We start from the raw sequence: 19,024 nt of genomic DNA, 5'->3' as shown, positions 1-19,024 counted from the left end.
CTTCCCTTCAGGCACCTGGACATACCATATGTGAACCCTACATAAGAGCATTGAATCCTTGGCTCACTGCAAGCAAGATCAACCTGGAGCCAAGCAGCTTTAAAAACTGTTCAGCAGCGGCAGCCAATCGGGAGCTTGTGGAGACAGCCAGGCTGCAAAGGAAGCAAACCCAGACTGTGTGACTGCCTCCTCCTGATATTTAAAATCAGTGTGGATGGGAGATATAGTGATGACACAGGGTGTCCGATGCAGGCCACACATCCGCCACTGCAGGGATGCTATGCAGATCCGAAGCTGAACCGAAAAGTGAGATTGATTACACAAATTGAAGTAGAACCTGGCAGCAGGGCCATTAGGGTGCAGCTTAAACAGATGCAGTTGTTCAAGTTTGTCAGTCTTGATTTGTCTAAAAATGACCAGCTGGTAAGGACTGTTTCCACAGGAATGGACCATCCTCCTCCCTCCAACCCAACCTCACCTAGCTCTATTAGCTGGCAGGCTGTGAGGGACAAAGCCATGGCTCCACCTACTCTCCATTCCTCCCCTACTTACTTTCCACTAAGTTGCTCCTACCTGGCTATCACGCCCTGCTGCACTCACCTCACCTCAAGGGCTGAAATTCTGGGCAGCCTCACAATGGTAGGAAGGCTCCTTTCTTCCTCATTATCCCTCCCTCCACCCTCTTGGCACACATACACTTATAAAATGCAGCCAGATTGAGGCTACCCCCAGTATAAAGCCTGCTGTGGCTCTCAGCTGGCCCATCTTAGCTTTCTGTTTTAAAGGTTGTCTGCGCTGCAATAAAAAACCCACATCACTGAGTCTCAAGAGTCCAGGTCAATTGACTTGTGTTCACAGGGCTCGGGCTGTGGGGCTTAAAATTCAGTGTAGATGTTTGGGCTTGGGCTGGAGTCTGGGCTTTGAGACCCCACCCCATGACAGGATCTCAGAGCTCGGCAGCCCAAGCCTGAATAACTACACTGCGGTTTTCAGCCTGGCAGCCTGAGCCCTGCAAGCCCGAGTCAGCTGATTTGGGCCAGCTGCAGCTGTGCAGTGAGTCTTTTGTTGCAGTGGAGATGTACCCTAAGTGACGCGTGACTCCTCTTTGTCTTTGTAATAATTTCTTAGCGCCAAAGGCAACAAAAGCACAGTACACTTTCATATCATCATCTTTAATCATTAACTGTTATCTCCTAAACTAATACTTCTGACATTTGTCAGTCTATTTATATAGCAGACTGTCCCTGAATTTTAAAGAGTCATTTAAGTCAAACAATTTGGGAAGGGTTGCAAAAGACATCCAAAACTGCCTTGTTCTTAAATAAAGTAAAAGTGCTGGCACAATACTGTTTCATCTAGCAAGATTTAAAAAATAATAATATGTTAACAGGCCATGATATCTATTTAAAATGTGCAAACAGAAATTTGTATTCAAATCTTATTCCTTAATTGTATGATTAGCTAGGTGCATCAAAGTGATGAGTGCTCCATCTGAAAGCAGTTAAATGATCAACTGAAAGCTTAAATTGTGTTATATTAGAATAAAGTATCAAAATGGCAAAAGACTGGATGGAGGATTATCTACATCTGTAACTCTTACTAAATGCATTGTTGTGCCTTTTTAAATTTTTATTTATATGTTAGATCTGATAAACCCAGTGCAGTTCTTGTCAAGATGATTACAATACTACTCCCATGTTTAAAAGCTAATACTTCTCCTTCAGCCTCAGGCCATTTATACCAATATAACTAAGGTCTGATGATTTCTTGATCAGAAGTTCTTGAACTGTGGAATGTGAGTTGGTTTAAAAGTACAGCACTAGAATGAGAATACATAACTACCCTCATCCAAATTACAAAAGGTGGGTGTGACAGGATCCCTAGGGTACAACTTGGAACTGTGGGACTGCTGTGCCCTCTTAATTTTCCAGCCTGGGCTGTCTCACACAATGCTATGCCAGTGACAAGCAGCAAAACCCCTCCAGGCACTGTGATCTCTCAGCCATCAGCATGTGGAGCCCCACATCCAGCTAAATTGCATGAATGCTCCCTGAGCCACTCCATCTTAGGCACCAGCCCATCACACCAGCCCCCAGAAATATACTTCCTTGAACAGTGCACGCTCATTAATTAGTTTGCAACTCCAACAAAAGGCAGTGGACATGCAACAGCCCTTGTTTACCTGAGTTGAGATTCCCCAAACATTTCAACCAAAACCATACTGTTTTAGGTAACATATAAAACAGATTTATTAACTACAGAAAGATAGATTTTAAATGATTATAACTAGCAGGCGAAGAGATCAAAGTTGGTTATACAAGTAATAAGAATAATACACAGTTTAATTTTTACAGACTAAGCAAGGTTAGACTCAAGCAGTCTCTCACCCTAATAGATGTTACAAGCAGCTCACAGTTCTCAGTACATAGGCTGGATCCTTCCCAGCCTGGGACCAAACTCCCCAGTTCAAAGTCTTTGTCTTCCTGATGGTTTTCCAGGTGTTGAGATGGGAGAGGCGAGAGAGGCAAATTATGATGTCACTGTCCCTCTTTTATACTTTCTTCCAGCTGCTAGAAAGATCCTTGCTGTGATGAGGGGGTCAGGCAGTCCCCTTGCATATGTGCCCTCTCTAAGGAGCCTCTGGGAGAGTGGATTCTTCTTGATAGGCCATCAATGCCTGTCTGGCCAGTGATGGTTGCTCCTTTGTCCCTACTGAAAGGCCAGCTGTGGGTGTCTCCCAACCTCACAATATATTTCAGTAACACATACAGCAATACTTCATAACTTCACATACAATGATAGTACACACAATCCAACAGGATATTAATGTTCAATAGCTCAAGACTTTTAAAATGATACCTCACCAAACATGCATTGTACAAAACATATCATAATCATATCACAGTGGTGAATAAGGGGGGTCCAGGGTACTACTCTGAGGTACAGCGTGTCACAGTGGGGCTCCAAGCACCTTTGAGTTTTAGATATGGAACACTAAATCTCAGCAGCCAGGAATCACAGCTCTGGAGCAAGGTAAAATTCTCATAATAAAAAGGGATTTCCCTCTCCTCCCTCCCTGCCCTCCAATGAAATTTCCACCGACCAAATTGCAGCATTTTGAGTAAAAGGTCAAGTAAAATTTGAGGGGAGTCTGAGAAGATGAAGTTGCTTTGTGGGTGGGACTGAAGTGGACATGGGGCAGGGTTTACTTTGGTGTTTGGGCCAGCGTTGGCAACCCTGCTCCATGTGCATCACTTTGGGTTTGAGGCCACGAACCCGGAAAAGATGGACGTGTTGTTCAGCAGCTCATATAATGCCACTCCATCCTCCCACGCCCGATTACAAGCAGTTTGTGTGGCATCCTGCCTTGTTCTAGGTTCTCCCGAAAGCAGCCCCAGGTGGGCTTCCAAATATAGTGCTAACCGTCTGATCACTGGTCCGCAGATCTGCAGTGTTGTCTCTGTAAAACACCTCCCTGTGTCAACAATTGAGTGACAAGAAATAGAGTGCCTGTGTTTCTTTAAGCAAGAGGGCCATAGGGTGCCTAACCATCTGGAGTAGGTAAATACTATCCCTATTTTACAGATGGGCGGTTGAGGTCACTGTGCAATAGGAGGTAATGAATGCTGCAGTGTGCAAGTATGTGTAAATATATTATATATCCTACCATTTGAACATCCCCAATGCTAGATTAGACCCTACAAATGGAGTGGAGTCATTTTTAATTATTATTTTGCTTTATGCCTGTATTACAGGAACACTTAGCCTAAGCTTTCAGTACCTTTAACATATCTTTATAGCCGCATGAACACCTACAGAAAATAACAAACCAACACCTTATCCTTACTACAGATATTACAAAACAATGGCTTTCAGTGTTTATGTACTAGACAGCCTCCTGAGCAATAATGTTAGTTTAAATGGTACTTTTAATCTGCAAAGTGTCTTGCAGCATTAAGCCTCACAGCCCCACCCCCTGTGAAAGAAGTAATGTAGCTTTCTCTTGCAAATGCAGGAAATGAAAAAGGGAGTTAAGTGATTTGTCCAAGGCCATGGAGAGAATCCGTGTCAGTCAGAATTAGAATACAAGGGTTCCTTGCTTCTAGACCTGAGCTGAGAGCACTCTTCTGTTCTTCTGTCTAGGTATAGACAAGCATAAAAGTACTGATTGCCTGAGATGGTAGGGAAGGGAGTAAGCAAACATGTTCAGCAGTGGAGTCCTAACTGCATGTGATTTATTTTTATTAGTATCATTTGGATTATGTTAGTACCTAGAAGTCTCAACCATGACTGGGGCCCATTGTGATAGGCAATGTACAGTTGCATAGTGCGACACTGCCTGCCTCAAAGAATTTACAATTTTAATGGTACAAAGAGGAAATAGGTACCTATCTCCCCCTACAATATCACTCCAAACGGGATGTACAAAGAATGGGAGAAAGGAAATGGCATTATCTTTAGGAGACTGAGGTCCAGAGAAATTTAGGGTATGTCCACACTGCAATCGGAGGTGGGATTGCAAGGCAACTCATGTAGAGATACCTGCACTTGCTTTAATCTACCCAGCACAACTAAAAATAGCAGTAAAGCCACAGTGTATAAGCCCACTCAGAATCCTTGGTACATACTCACATTGTTAGCCAAGACCGTCTTGCCATGCCTTCACTGCTATTTTTAAACATGATAGATTAAAGCTAGCATGGGTATGCCAACCTGAGCTGTAATACACCTCCATCTGCAGAGTGGACATACCCTCAGTGGCTTGTCCAAGGTTGCCCACTGAGCTTGTGGCACAGCCACATCAGTTATGATAGTATTATAGAACTGTGAAACGGGCATTTGCCATGCTTGCCAAGCATGTGTTGGATGCACCTTGCATTTTTCCATCTGTACAATAACTTCATTTCACACACATAGTATCATCCTGTTCCCTTGCCTCAATTTCTGTGTAGTGACAACTAGTGTGCAGATATATTGCTACTGTTTTGCCAGTGTACCCGTCTCTGGAACACAGGTTGTATTAGTGCACGTGTAATCCCCTTTTCTCTTTTTTTGTATTTTCTGGTGTTCAACCCAAAACCTTATTGCTGTAATTACAGCTGCTGTTTCAACTTGCTCTGAGTTGATATGGAAGGTGGTAATATAGAGGCTTGGTGGCAGTGTAGAGCAATAGTGGGCAACCTGCGGCCCATCAGGCTAAGGTGATTGATGTTTGCGGATGTTGACCGTCCGCAGGCATGGCCCCGTGCAGCTCCCAGTGGAATGGGAGCTGTGGGAAGTGGCAGCCAGCATGCCCCTGCAGGCTCTGGGATAGGGCCAAGATGGGTTTGGAGTGCAGGAAAGGGCTCCAGGCTGGAGGTGAAGGGTTTGGAGTGTGGGAGGGTGCTCCAGTCAGGGGGTGGGGTTTGAGCTGGGGGTGTTGGCTATGGGGTGGGGCTGGGAATGAGGGATTTGGGGTGCACAAGGGGGCTTTGGGCTGGAGCTGAAGGGTTCGGAGTGCAGGAGGGAGCTCAGGGCTGGGGAAGGGATTTGGGTGCGGGAGGGGATGAGCAGTGCGGGCTCTAGGCGGTGCTTACCTCAGGTGGCTCCTGGGAAGTGTCTGGCATGTCCCTCTGGCTCCTAGGTGAAGGTGCAGCCATGGGGGCTCCGAGCACTGCCCCCTCCCCGAGCACTGCCCCTGCAGCTCCCATTGGCCTTGGTTCTTGGCCAATGGGAGTGGCGGAGCCAGTGCTTGGGATAGAGGCAGCATGCAGAATCCCCATGGCTGCCCCTACGCCTAGGAGCTGGAGAGACATGCTGGCTGCTTCCTGGGAGCTGCACAGAGCCAGGTAAGGAGCCTGCCAACTCCACTGTGACCAACCAGACTTTTAATGGCCAGGTCAGCAGTGCTGACTGGAGCCACTAGGGTCCCTTTTCGACTGGGTGTTCTGGTCAAAAACTGGATACTGGGTAACCCTACATGGCTTCATTGTTATTGTTTTTCAAGCTAGTTAGATCAAAGCTAGTTCAGGCATGTCTACGTGTGCTGCAATCATACCTCTCTCTGCCTGCAGTGTAGGCAACCAGTTGAGAATTCCTCCAGCAGAGGGGAATCCTCAGATGGTTTTAAAAAAATTAAGCAACAAAGATTCTGTTTTTGTGCAAAGGTCATTAATTTTAATAAACAAACAGAGAGGTGGGGGAAAGTAGTAGGAGGAATGTCTCCGACACAGACAAATGCATATCACAGTCTGTCAAAATGGAATGTTTCCAAGTTTTCCATGAGGTGCCAGGAAGAGTTAAATGTTTCCAAAATCTTCCTTTTAAAGGATATCTTATTTTCTGGAATTGAAAAAGGTAGAGGGTGATTTGAGGACAGTTATAAAATAAAGAATGAGTATATGGCAAAAAGTGCAAGGCCTTGAGGAGTTACGTCAGACACTAGCATTGTCACAGCGTGCTTATTTAATGACAAAATACTTGACAGAGCAAAGCAAAAAAGATGGAGAGATAAGGTACATCTGCTGTAATAGAGAAAAGAGATAAAGGCTACTAAAGACAGAAGACTATGTACTTTAAACATGCTGTTGGAGGTTTCTGGAAGCCAGAAAACTCTGAAGGCCTACACAAACTAAATGATCTCTTCTACAAATATATGTATCTAGTGCCAGTATTTACTCACAGTTAATCCTCACTCAGGTACCAAATTTATGTCTTGTTTAGATTTTCATTAACTCAGGATTTTTTTCTAGGTTCCAGTGGAGCTAATTGCTCCAACAATGAAGGGATTTTGAACATGAACAATTAGATATGTTCAAGACACTGTACCTAATTCTCTGCTGGTGTAAATGGCATTAGAATAAATGGGACTTTTCAAGACTCCTAAACTGAAAAAAAGCAGCTGTTCAGGTTCCATTTATCCAAGCCACCAGCAGTCAGTATGTTCCTAGAACAGAATAGTATCTAATTATTTCTGCCAAAGCAAAGCTTCATGGCCAAATACAGAGAATAAAACACAACATACATATTGCTCTTCATAAGAAATATTTCTCAGTGTTTTATGACATGTAGAGTAGGTAAATCAACAGAAGGAGATCGAGCAAATACAAACCAAAAGCCGCATGTTAATCTATTTTAAAAACATTCATGTGAGACAGTTTTTGTTGACAACAGTCAGTAAATTTCACAAGTGATCAGTATCTTGAGAAAATGTCTGGCCCCAGGGGACTAATCATAGGATAAATAGATTTTAAGGCCAGAAGGGACCATTGTGATGATCTAATCTGACCTTCTGCATAACACAGGCCACGGAATGGAGAAGTTAGTGTAATTCCTTCTCTTCCAAAGCTCATGAGGGACATGGAGGAGAAAATAGAGTTAAACAAACCAGAAAGGTCAGAAGAATTGCCCGATCCTTGGAGTGTTTTAGGAGCATAATCTTCATTACTATACTGCTATCTCCTGTGGCAGGGCTGTGTGGGGAAGATTTCACAGTGTCTGCCTACAGAAATTTAGGGTGAGATTTTCAAAAGTGCCAAAGGGATTTAGGAGCTCCTAAAACCCTTAGGCATTTTTGAAAATCTCCCCCCTAGAAAATAAATTACTTTTGACTTTTCTGTGGGTTTTTTTTTCTGGGAGAAATATGTTGGAAATTAATTTTATATATTAAGACAAACTCACTTTTAAATTAGTCTCATTTTAAAAAATTAACTTGTAGATAACATGAAAGGCTAAGTGTTAAATGTCTCTTGTGTCCAGGTCCAAGCTTTATGATTAACAAACATCATTAAGGTTGATTGTCATGGGGGACATTGATTCTGTGACTTCCTATGTCTTTTTTCTATTGCCCTTTTGTAGCAGTTAAACAGAGAGGTGAAAAGCACGTGGAAGTTCTGCTACACAAGACAGCTCAGAAATTTTGGAAGGAAAAAAATCAGTCAGGTCACAAATCCATGTCTTTTTCCAAATTTGACACGACAAGCCTGTGATGTTCCACAGTGTTTTCCATGACATAGCAACAGTCCTAGTCATGGCTTTCTCAGTATTTATTTTATATGCTGCTCTAAAATGGGGACAAAACCAGTAGATTAGTTTACATTTACCTCCTCATAGTAGTTTTGGTTTTCTTCCTGTCTCAGGGCAGGGGTCCATGAACTTGACAGTTTAAAGAGTGCCACCTATTGAATTGCCAGCATCACTCCCTGCAGTGCCTGCATTGTCCTTTGTATTGACATATGAACCAACAGAGCCTCACTGCTTTCTTTGTGAGATCTGATGACATTCGAGCAACGGTTTTCAACCTGTGGTCCTTGGACCCCTGGGGATCCACAGACTATGTTTAAGATTTCCAAAGGGGTCGTTGCTTCCATTCAAAATGAAAAAAGGTTGAAAACCACTGCATTAGAGCCTAAGATGACCTATCTACGTACAGTTAGTTCATTCTTGGGAAGATCATCATCAACCCTTGTTCACATTGGTGAGAAGTTACTCAGACAAGAAGTCCCACTGATTTTATACTCCTAAAAACCAGTGTGAGCAAGGGGTTGATAATTTGGCCCTCTGGGAGGATAAATTCAGGATTTCTGTCTGTATCTCAGAATATCTTTGCTTCAGTTTTGCCCTCACTGTTACTTTAACATAAAGTTTGGTGCTTTATTATAATTCTGTATGGGTGAATCTCTGAAGTCTTAGGGTTTGTGGATATCGTGAACTATTTTTGGTGTTTGAAAAATCAGTCTGAATTTCTAATTTTTTTCTATGTAATTTAAACTGTGCTTTTTTCACTCATGTTTCAATTCTATTGGGTAGTTCAAAAATCTATAGAAAGGTTTTCTATTAAACCCTCTAGGACTTTAAAGTATCTCTTAAGTATAGAGCAAATGTTTGAATCTGAATGAGTTTCAATCCCACAATATTCAAATGAGTTCAAAATTAGGAAAAACTAGTTAGCTCATTCTTAATTATGACCTCAATCCTGCCATTTGATTTGCATGGAGTGACACATGAGCTCAGTTGCAGGATTGGAGCATTAATTATCAGAATTGCTGGCTTCAGCTGGAAATTCTGTGATAGTTTCTAGACAAGGAGCATTCATAAATTATTTGTCTATATCAGTGTCATCTTTAAAATGAAACTGTCCCACATGGTTAACTACTAGAAATGGGAGGTCTCCGTCAGGTTCTGGTTCAAATTTAAGTTTTGCTGTCTTACAAACTTCTTGAAAAACCATATTGTGAACAAAAATATATATAAATAAAAGTGCAGGTAGTAAAACTATTTTTAAAAATTATAGTAATTGGAGAGAAGTAGAAAGACTGCAGTAGAATATAAAATAGTGCCCAATAACTTGATCATATGTAAGATGATTGAATCAATAATTACCTTTAAAAGGTGTATAAATGAAGATTGAATATAGAAAATACTGTCATGTTGACAACATGCAACAGTTCAGAGCTGCAGCCACACACTGCCAACAACGGGATATTTCCACAGGTTTTTTTAAGGGAAGGTCTGTGATTTCTTTATTTGTTTTTTTTATGTTGACTCCATATTTTTCTGGGTCTGAAGGGAGGGTGTGGCATGTCTCTGCATCTCTCATCAGATGTAGCAAGATATGAGGCTCCCTTTCCTGTTGGAACTGTCACAGCCCAGTTTATATTAATAGAATATTTGAAATATTTTCAGGTATTTTTTTAAAAAGCCTCGTGTTTTCTTTGTTTAAACTTCTGATTATATTATTTATTTTTCTATCGTAATCAAAGGCAATAGTAAAAATAGCTAGTTTTCTTTTAACATTATAGGGGAAAATATTTTTGGCAAGCTGGTGAAAGTGGCTATTGCATTGTATCTGGTCAGTTTGCTGTTTTCTTTGGCCCTATACTCCCGTGGTAGCCTTAAGAATTTACCTATTGTGTAAGGGATTTTATTTGTATTTTTGGAGTTGTGTTTGTTGTCCATGTTTGTTCTGGACTAATGTTACCAAGCCTGCTTTGGAAAGTTTTTTTTCCCTCTTGTATGACGTCTTGTCTCAAGCATTCTGCAAAACATTTATTTGCTGTGCTCTAGTCACCAAATAAGACTTTTATTTGATTAACTGGGAGGGCCTTTTTAATACCAGGGTTTCCACAAATGCTCACCGCTATCCAGTCCTTGTCATTCATGAGCAAGACGGGTACTACAATTGCTTATTACTCTGCTCTTTTACTCAGGGTTGTCACATGTTTACTACACTTAAGGTATTTTATGTAACAAGAGGAACCCACAAACCTCTCTTGACCTCAGTAAACCTAGGGTCTTGTCTACATTAAAGAAACTTATTGAATACTGTCAACTTATTGAATACTGTCATTAGCAGATGTAAAATGGTAGGTAGAGCTCATGAGAAGATGGAACTGTCTCCCTCGCTTTGCCTTCACTGCAATTCCCCTTTCCCCACTCACTGAACACCCCTGCCTTCCCCATTCATTTCTCACCCCTCCTTCCACCTCCACAACACAAGCAGCAGATGTCAAGGCCATTCCCAGCACTCCTGCTTTGGTTTTCCCATAATTCCCAAATCTGTACATCTCCCTTTGTGCTCATTATTGCTGTATGGGCAAGGGAGGGACAGGGGTGGGAAGGGGTAAGGTTAAAAAATTCCAAGGTTAGGTAAGTCATTGCTGTTAAAAGTTCAGCTGATACCATTCATTTGGATACACAAGAATTGGCCTTTGGCTTTGAATTATGTAACAGAATTCACAGAAATGAGTAATGCATGCTGCAGGATTCTAGAGCAACACCGCTATCTTCCAAATTTTCAGGAAGTTGTACAATTGTTATTACCACAGTCAATAACTGGTTATGCCCATATGTTCTATTCCACAATGTATTCCTGAAATATCATCATCAAGTTATTTATTACTACCATTCTGCTAGTACCCACAATGGGCTAGATATTGTTCAAACATATTAAAAGGTACAGTCCCTGTTCCAAAAAGCTTACAACATAATTAGGGGTTTACCATAATCAGCCTGCTAGGAATGCACAAACAAAGACATTTTCTATCTTTAAAAGTTCCAAGGGCTATTTTTTTATTTAATGGAAAATGCCAGCATTGTATTTGCTCAGGTTTCTGCATCTGAAATTGCTAATTTATGTCTCTGTGCATGCTGCATGCTTTAGTGTACCATGCATGCGTTGTTACAAATTCCATGCTTTTTAAACAAATCCTTTGCTGTCTTAAGCATCCATTTTGACAGTAAATGCAGCTAAAATGAAGATCTCTGTCAATAGCTGAGAACTTTAGTTGGAGTTTCAACTCTGACACAGTATTCAACGGGCAGATATGACACTGCAGATTAGCCAGATCAGATGTCTGTAACTTGGAAATGATCACCAACGCTCACTAAACGTGTGATGGGATCTAGTGCATCAGGTTATCTTGACACATTAATTTCTACTTTAGGGCCACTTTATGATATCCTTATTCACACTGAGGAGTACTTTTATCCTCAAATAATCTCAATGATATAACTAGGACTACTCTAGGACTAAGGTATTACTCAATGAGTAAGGGTGTCAGAGATATGTTGCAGGAGAAAAAAAGTCATTGTCAGATAAGTCTGTATTTAGAATTAAGGTGAGGGTAGGTTTCCCTGATGATAAAAGATTTGTATTTGTGTGGTGTGTTTTTAAAGGGCTCAGGAGATCAGGGTCATTAAAAAAGGGTGGTTGGGAACTTCTCCTTCCCTCCTCACTGATTTTGGCAGTAAGGGTTTGCACCATTAGATTTAGGTAAACTTAGGCCCGAAATTTAGATTTTTGTATACACAAAGCTATACAAGTTAAAAGACCAAAGTATTTATTACCATAAATTATTGTGGACCCCACCTTCTAAAAAAAATGTTTGTTTGGACTTAAAACACTCCCTTGGAATGTTTGCAACCAAAGCAGAAAGCATAATGTGAAACTGTATTTACAAATCTAATAAAGCATGACTCACAAGAGCTGAGAAAAGACAGTTGAACTTTATTTGCTGCTCTCAGTCACTTGGTCTGGTCAGAGTTTGGAAGGTTAATACTGTAGCAGTCACAGGTCAATTATCCAGTGATTCTAATGGCTATTGTTATAAATGTGTTCCTGAAGTCTAACGCTTACGTCACCGTGATCGGCGGCGGCGGCGAGCATTTTCGGGATATCATATCGCCTCTCATCTCATCTATATATCGATCGATCAAAACGCTCTATATCGATTCGAACATTATATCGATTTTTTACTAGTGTAGACCAGCCCTTAGTCTTAAATCAGTCCAGCTATGTTTGTACCCTTTTATTTTTGTTATGTTGAATCAGTATGAAAGATGATTTTGAGACAATGGGGGTTCTGGAAAAAGCAATTAGTTTAAAAATCAGTAGGTCTATCACAGCAGTTTCATAGTTGCCCAACAAGGGTAGGTAACTGCTGCCCATAATAAATAAATTTAGTTTTTTTAACTATTTGGTTCCATTCTATTGAAGTAAATGGTCGGTGATGCAGTTACGTACCTGATGTAGCCATATAAGTGGTTACATCTCTTAGAACTCTGCATTTAAAATTCTAATGTCATCTTGCACTGTAACAAAATATTGATAAGCACACGGATGCATTTGTTCAGACACACCACAGATGAATACATATCAGAAAATAATTTTTCATTCTCCTGCAGCCAGACATCTTCTAGAATCCACAGTCAGTCAGTATTTTACCAGATGAATGAATAAACCCAGCTCAGCAGAACACAAGACATTTATCACTGTTAGCATCTGAATAATCCCATTGAATTAAGTACATTGTTGGAATGGGCTAAAGTGCTCAGCATCTTGAAGGGTAGACCCTAAAGTCTGTAAGTGATATACAGTCATAGATTTTAAGGCCAGGAGGGACCACCAGATCATCTACTCTGACTTCCTGTGTATCACAGGTCACCTACACCACCCAGCACCTGCACACTAAACCCAACAATTGAAATTAAACCAAAGTATTGCACACCACAGGAAACTAGATTGTTATATGCCACAGGGAAAGAGTAGAAGGGACCATTGCCCGAGGTCCCAGCAGTGGCTGGGAAATGGACATACCCAGATAATCCTGGCAAACAACCCGCACACACTTGCTGCAGAGAAAGGTGAAAACACCCCAAGGCCACTGCCAATCTGACCGGAGGGAAAATTCTTTCCCAACCCCAACGTATGGTGATCAGTTTGACCCTGAGCATGTGAGCAAGAACCAGCCAGCCAAGCACCTGAGAGAGAGAATGCTCAGTGCCACCTCACAGCATGGGTCCAGCCTGTCCAATGTCCCATCTCCAGCCTTGATGCTTCAGAGGAAGGAGCTGAAACACATATGCAGAATAGATTGGCAGGGGAATCCCTGCCTTACCTATGCAGGTGGTTGGCTGAACCTGCGAAGCATGAGCTTTTAGGAATATAAGACATAAGCCAGAACTGGTGAATAAAATTTTTAAGGCCAGATCCTCAGCAGGTGTAAATCAGCCCCACTCTACTGAAATCAATGCAGCTATATCTATTTAAACCAGTTGAGTATCTGAACCTTAGAGTTTACATTGTGTTTATGTGAGAGGTTTAGTTTTTATACCTAGTCATAACAAAATGCACTCAAACTGTATTTATTATAGGCTGTATTTTAACGTGGGATCAGTTACAGTGCTATGAATGAACTACTCACATTTAGGTCTCATAGCTTCACTAGTCACCAGAAACCCTCAATGTATACCTTTATTATTACTTATTCACTCTCTCTTTTTACACATGCACATATAAATACAGTTTAGACAGTGAGACATTACTTTGCCAGTTGATGCGGACACAATGGCAAAATGAGGACAGATACATTCATGGAATTAAGTGGCAGGCTGCAACTTTTATTAATCTTTTAACACAAGGGAGGGGCACTACTCACCCATCACCCGTATTCTGCTATACTGGACATTTAATTGGTTCCAGTGGGGGGTTATAGGGTTCCTTATCATATAACCCATAAATGGAGCCAGTGTTACAGGGGTCTTTCCCATATAATCCATAATATAGGGTAGGGTCTCCTCAGCCTATCACCCAGGACTCAGTTCTCTCTGAGGGGGACGGAGGGTGCAGCAGGGTGGGGAACCTTAGCCCATGAGGGCCACAGTCTTATCTTGGCCCACAAAGGCCACAAGGTTTGACCCTATCACATGAGCCCAAGACCCATCACCAAAATCCCAGGTCTTTTACCTCTGGGAATCATTCACTTATTCTCTTAACCCCACTGGAAACCAGCTGCAAGTTGAGACAAATAAGCAACACCATCCCAGTACAGCAGTTAGATACCGCGTGTGTTCCTGCTTAACCCACTGTAACTTGCAGGTGGTGTGAGGAAAGCAAAAAACTCCTTGGTCCTCTGCAATTTGGCCCATGGGAGAAAAAAATCCTTCCTAACCAATTAAACAGATGATCAGCTAGACCCATAGCCTCTATCAGGCTGGGTTCCCATTCCTAGTTCGGGTGGGTAGAGTGGGCAGCTGAAAGTGGTCCCTGTGCTGGGCTTAATCCTGGGAGCTGGGCAATGCTCTCCATTCAGCACCCCTCTGCCTCTACGTATTGTCCCTTGGCAAGTGCCTCATTCCCTTGCTACTGGGACTATTCCTCTTTCACTAGTGGCCCCATCAATTTCCCTACCTGCTGATGTGGGTGGGTGACATTTCTACAAAGTGAGGTCCAAGTTGTGAAGCCACAGGGCTAGATTCTGACACTTTTCTTCAGGCTGAATAGCATCTTGCTATACAACTAGTTCCACTGAAGTCAGTGGACCATTCGTGGAGGAAGTTGCTGTCCATTGTGAGGAGTGACATCAGAATCTGTCCCAGGACAAACAATTAGATTGATTGAATTGTGAAATGCAGAAGAGGGAAACCCCGGCTGTACCCAGTATGTGAAAATACAGTACAAAATTCCAAGGTGGATTTCAGTATTGAAACCCAGAAATTTTTATAAACTTTCAAGATATCACTGAGATAGCAATGTCCTGCCCAGATGAGTATTTCCAATGAACGCCACTTTTGTACACCGTACATTCATTAACCTTTAGGTGAAAGCTCTCTCCTGCTAGGGTGACTTTGCAATGGTTGCATGTAATTAAGAAGTAGGAGGAAGCCTGTGGTTTACTGTTGAAGGCTGATTGCCTCTCGTTCTGAAGGACAGTGAGCCTGTAATGCAAAATTATTGTGAGCAATAGGAATGCAAATATCTGTGTAATTGCCACATGTATAGTTTAATTGATGTGGTTGTGGAGTGGGTAGAAGAGAGAGTGGATGTTTCTGAACTCACTGCATCTGTGACTTGTTTTATTTCGAATAACATGACTAAGCTACACATGGCAATGTTTTGCTTGCACAGCTGACTCCTAATTTCAGGGTATAAAGACAGGAAGAAGGAATATGATGTCATTGGAATAAATAAAAGCATTTCTTGCAGGAATCAGTATTTTATTTTTATTTATAAAGTAACACAAATTGATTCAGTACTTTACAAACAGAACAGTCTCCATTCTTACATGCTGAGAGACAAAACTTGACGAGACAAAGGGAAACTGTTTAAGTCAAGGAAGTTACACAGAAATTATTGGTAAAGAAAAAGGTTAAGCAGGGTTTTGAGGAGAAATTAGATTTCAAGCAGAGAATTGAAGGAGGACATTTATGTCTATTGAAGTCAGTAAGGTCTCAACACCTCTAAAAACCTGGTCATTGGTGTTTTTGCTTCTGGAGACTGTCCAAGCATTAGGGTCAACTTCAGCATTTAATCAAGTGTATGAGTAGGAGATGAAGGGAACAGTGAGGAAAGAGGATTGAGAGGAGGGTAGGAGGAAGTCACAATAGAGATAAAGCTATAGGGCCTTGAGATAGAGTGAAGAGAGAGGTGGTAAAGCCATGGAGGAAAAATCTACTGTAAACAGAGCAAGAGTTGAACAAGGTATGGATGAAACTATCAGTGGGGAAAGAGTAGATTTCAACATTTTAGAGGAAGAAAAGACCAGACTTGGCACAAGCTTGGATTCAGCAGGAGAAAGATGATGTATAGGTTGCAGTCCCAACATATTAGTGAGATAATCAAGTTGTTAATCAGAATATAGAAGTCATCTAATAAAAATATTAACAACATTTACCTCAGCTGTGAAAAGGCAGCACTAAGAGGCCCACAGTGAATTAATTGCTGACTCAAATTTGGGATGCTTTAAAATTGAAAGAATGTAGTGAAGTTTTTCTTCCACATTCTCAATAGCTGTTTTTTAAATCCACCACTCTGGGGGCAAGCTAGTCATTTTGATTCTTCTTCGACTACTTTCTCATGTTGATTCCATTCTAGGTGTGTGCATGTGCATAGTTGTCAGAGACTTTTGCCTTAGCAGTATCCTTAGAGCCGGCTGTGGTGCCCCCTTGAGTGCTGCACTCATGTGTCAGTATATCAGGCACCATCAGCCCTATGCCCTCTCAGTTCCTTCTTATCTGTGGTGGGTGGTTGGAGCACCTCTTACCCTTGCTTTGCAAGTGGTCAGCGTTTTTTCCCCTACTCTTTGAACCTCCTGTTCCAGCAGTAGTTTGTTTAATAGTAGATTAGTTAATAAGTAGTGTTACCCTCAGATTTTAGATGCCAATTATGTTACCTACAACTTTTGTCTACATTTTAACTAAAGCGTAAACAAGGTTGTGGCCCACTCTAAAGGAATTACCAGAGTTTTACTAGGGGGCTTTTCTCTGACCCGCAGAGAGCTCCCCAGAGCAAGCTAGTCTTGCTAACCCCTGAAAGGACATGGAAACAGCCTTCCACTCAAGGATAGACACAAAAGCAGTAATTCTTTGAAAATAAAAATAATTTATTGAAGGAATTAGGTATTTACAGAAAAAGAAGAAATGAGTAAAGCAGGATAAAATGTAACAGAATTACATTTTAAAATAAAATGGCACAGCAAATAAAAGACACAGGCTATATAACATACATAACATATAACAGTGTGATCATTCCTTTAATACTGGCATTTAACATTTAACCAATAAGCACTGGCCAAGCGACTACCAGATGGGTAGGGGAAGATCTCAGTCAAACCACTGGCATCCAGCTTTATTTACAGTCGGAACTCACACATTCCTTAATAATAGATGGAGAATTACACTTACTTCTGTTCTTCAGTATCACTGAACTGTCAAAGGTCCTTCTGTTCTGTCTAAAATTGGAGATGTTGTCAGGAACATTGTCTTCCCTCAGGAAGCTGTCAGAGCTGGTTCTGGCGGGTGATTGAGGCAGCAGCGGTTGCCCTCCAGCAGCAGTTTCAGAGCTGATGCTAATGAAGACTGTTGGTTTGGTTGCTATAGCAGCTGTTGTCAGGGCAACCTCAGGATTCTCCTGCTACTGCTACTGTTGCTTGAGGCTCCTTGCAGGCAATGTCTTTTCAGAAAGTAACCCCCACCCAAAGCCTTACAAGACTCTACCCAAAACCTGGCTAAACCCCTTTTCTTTCCAGATGTTCTTCAGATAGCTTCTTTTCTTCAGACGAGTCTCGGAGCTTCTGTTCTTCTTACGGATCCCAAACCCACTACAAGTTCAACCTGCTGGTTGTCTGCTGGTTCCTCTTGCAAGGTCTGCTCATTAACATCATTTATTAGCCTGTCTCAGCCAATCAGCTTCCGGCTTTACAGCCCCTCCCCTATGATGTTGCATGGTCACATGTATCTACATGTGCTTGGTCACATTACCCCACATGTGCTTGCCTGCCTAGCTTCACCCCCTATGATGCCATCTTGGATTCCAGAAGTTTCTAGATGGTTTTAGAAAGTTCTGGAAGATCATTCCCTACTACCACTTCATCCCTATATCTGCCATTTTGGTCCGCCATACTGGATCTTCTAAATTTAAACTATCACTAATTTCTACTTAATTAAAGCCTTAATCTTAAAACTACCTACTGCTTTATGCAAACCAAAGTGCCCTGATACTCTCATCACCTTAATTATGCCAGTTGGAAAGATAAGCTTTTTGTGCTATTTAAACCCCTTCTGAGGTTCTTCTGCAAGCCTCTATTTAAGGTGCCATAAGGTATTTCTAAGCAGCTAAAAGCAAAATCTCTCATTACAGTAGTGGGGACTTTGCCCCAGGCAGGACATGCCCCAGTCCCTGGGTTTTAAGCCCTGTTCTGACTGCAACAGGCCTATGCCTGTTAATGACCCGCATGTTAGCTGTCTGAAGTGCCTGGGAGAATCTCACATTAAAGAGAAGTGTCGCATCTGTAAGAACTTTTGTCCCAGGACACAGAAAGAACATGACATTCACTTGAGGGCCCTCCTCAATGAGGCCGCTCTCCGCCTAGTCTTGGAGCTGGCCAGGCCGGACACAATGCCCAGCACTTTGGCCTCAGTGCATAACACACCCCCAGCACTGGGCTCTTCCCAGCACTGATCCCTTTCGCCGGTGCCCAAGAAGAAGACTCAGAAGAGGGACCTAGCACCGAGCAAGTCAGATCAAGGGGCACTGGGCAAAGGACCCTGCTTAGGCCGCCTGCCCATGCCTGAGCCGCAAGAGGGTATGCCCCCGTGGGGACCTACTACTCCCATAAGGGATCCGCCACCAACTTTGGAGAGTGGTAGGAGACCCAGGCTGATGGTGCAGACAGCAGCCTCTCAGCCCCTGGCACCCAGGGAGCAACGGACTCTTCCACCTCAGCTGGCACTGTGATGCCCCAGTGTGCAGTGATGGACCTGGTGAAGGCTCCCTATGAGGGCAAGCCAGCTGTGAAGGTCTCTCAGAAGGTGATTGAGTGCTGCTGGTCTCCAGAGATGAGGCAGAGCCCTTTGTCGCTGTGTGCTTAGTCTCTGCGTCAGCCCAGGTCACCGGTTCGCTGTTACAGATCACCAGCACCGCACTCCCGGTCTCTGCCATCACGCTAGGCCTCACCCAGAAAGAGGCGCAAATTGCCTTACAGTCAGCACTGGTCATCTTCACGCTGACAGTCACCGTCACTGAGACCTCAGGGACTCTCCACAACAC

General features: G+C 42.4%; 1 long non-coding RNA gene across 1 annotated transcript in view; it reads right to left on the bottom strand.

Annotated features, from left to right (window-relative positions):
* Positions 1 to 17,778, bottom strand: part of LOC120385901 — a 78,501-nt gene extending 60,723 nt beyond the window's left edge. The window contains exon 1 of the long non-coding RNA XR_005589407.1: positions 17,161 to 17,778. This is a non-coding gene — a long non-coding RNA (uncharacterized LOC120385901). The remainder of the gene's footprint in view (positions 1 to 17,160) is intronic.
* Positions 17,779 to 19,024: the final 1,246 nt, after the last annotated feature.

The sequence above is a fragment of the Mauremys reevesii genome, linkage group 1 (genome assembly GCF_016161935.1).
Source record: "Mauremys reevesii isolate NIE-2019 linkage group 1, ASM1616193v1, whole genome shotgun sequence".
Classification (NCBI taxonomy): Eukaryota; Metazoa; Chordata; order Testudines; family Geoemydidae; genus Mauremys; species Mauremys reevesii.
Note: the sequence above shows the minus strand (reverse complement) of the source record. Positions and strands in the feature narration are given on the sequence as shown.